This window comes from Dipodomys merriami, unplaced genomic scaffold (assembly GCF_024711535.1).
Source record: "Dipodomys merriami isolate MVZ:Mamm:240054 unplaced genomic scaffold, mDipMer1.0.p SCAF_46, whole genome shotgun sequence".
Classification (NCBI taxonomy): domain Eukaryota; kingdom Metazoa; phylum Chordata; class Mammalia; order Rodentia; family Heteromyidae; genus Dipodomys; species Dipodomys merriami.
The window spans coordinates 668,655-670,499 of NW_027206024.1; the positions used below are offsets into that span (position 1 = coordinate 668,655).

General features: G+C 32.2%; 1 non-coding gene across 1 annotated transcript; it reads left to right on the forward strand.

The window, feature by feature from the left end:
- The first annotated feature begins 977 nt into the window (after nucleotides 1-977).
- LOC138808638 (U6 spliceosomal RNA) lies at nucleotides 978-1,083 on the forward strand. The gene has a single exon (XR_011366543.1). It is a non-coding gene; the product is annotated as a U6 spliceosomal RNA (small nuclear RNA).
- The last annotated feature ends 762 nt before the right edge of the window (nucleotides 1,084-1,845 follow it).

The following is a 1,845-nucleotide window of genomic DNA, read 5'->3' on the forward strand; positions in this document are numbered from 1 at the left end:
AGGTGTGGACATTTATCAACACTCCTGATTCAGATTCTACTTGATAAAATTTTTAATCAATATTTTGTTCTTAAATTTGCTATTTGTAAACTCACATGCACCTATAAAAATGGTTGACCATCCCAGTAACTTTCTCAAAGTACCTCCAAAAGACAATTTACAAAACTTTGTATTATATTACTACAAGGAAAACAATGCTACAAATAAATAAAAACAACAATTAAATATTCATGATTAATAAAATAAAAAATAAACCAGTTACGTGTTTCCAGTATTTGAAGTGTACTACATATTAGATTTTACTATATTCTCATATTCCTGTACATTTAAAACTGGCTAAGATTATGATGTTCAACAAGAGTTTTATAGGCTATGAGTAGTCTTTAAAGTTACCCACTAAGATGACTATTTATGGCTCATCTCGTCATTTGTATATGGCTTATATCTTCACTTGTTGCTCGCTAACATATAAAGTAAGGAAGCTCTAAATTGTAGTTAACAAATTCTTAACTCTTCACTCTGCTTCTTTAAACAAAGACTTTGCAACTTCTCATTAGTAAAGTTTCTATAAATTCTGAAATATAAATACTTAGTAATATATGTCTGCTACCATAAATCTTAACTACTTCATGGAAAATTTTTATGACCTGCCAAACAGTCCCTATTTTGGCATATTTAAGCAAATTCCCAAAATTAAACCCATTTAAAGCATTAGAACTTTAACAACCTTAACCCTTGCTGCAATGTTCATTATGACAGGTGCCTTGTAGAGAATAATTGAACTCCTCCTTCTACACATCTCTTGAACCACAAATATTTGGAATTACTTTGTTTTTGACATATCAATTTTGAGTTTCTTCTTAAATATGTGCTTATGTAAGAAATAAATATTTCATGACCATTCTTTTGCATTTACTTTTTGTTGAAGTGTCTAATTTAAGAAAATCAATTACACTTTATATATAAAAAAAAGTTCTGTGCTCAATTTGGCAGCACATACCCTAAACCTGGAATGATACAGAGATGATGAGCATAGCTCCTTCGAAGGATGACACACAAATTCCTGAAGCGTTCAATATTTTTACAATGACAGACGCTGGAGGGAATGTGGCCAGAAGTAAACACTACTGAATTCTTGGTGAGAGTGTAAACTTGTCAACCCCTTTGAAAAGCAGAACGGAGGTTCTTCAAAAGATTCCACATAGAGATCCTCTATGACGCAGCAATCCTTCTTTTGGGCATTCACCCAAATGATCAGAAACAAGACCATACTAAAACTACAAGCACAACTATGTTTATTGCAGCATTATTTACCATAGGTAAGATATGGAACCAACCCGATGCCCCTCAGTACATGAATGGATCAAGAAAATGTGTGTGTGTGTGTGTGTGTGTGTGTGTGTGTGTGTGTGTGTGTGTGTGTAACTGTGACCCCTCTGTACAGTACTTTTACAACTAAAAACATATAAAAATGTTCTGAGATGGAAGAGTTTATTCCCCCAATTTTATCCATATAATATTGTTAACAAAGCAGATTTTTAAATACTACGTAGAATGTGATATGTATTACAGAAACCATTACATGTAATGAGCAACCAGAAATAATGTTATCAATTGAATATGCACTGCTTCCAAGGAAGCCAGATGGATAATTTCTCATGCTCTAAATCAAACTGGTGATCTTATGTCTTGATAGTGTAAAAATATCAGGGACAGAATAATGAAGGAATTACAACTGAGGTGAAATCCATATGAAAATATACAAACCTGAAAAAACATATAAGTATCTGAGCAGTATATTGTGTTTTAAATCATTTACGCTACATTGTAAAGATAATGAAGACC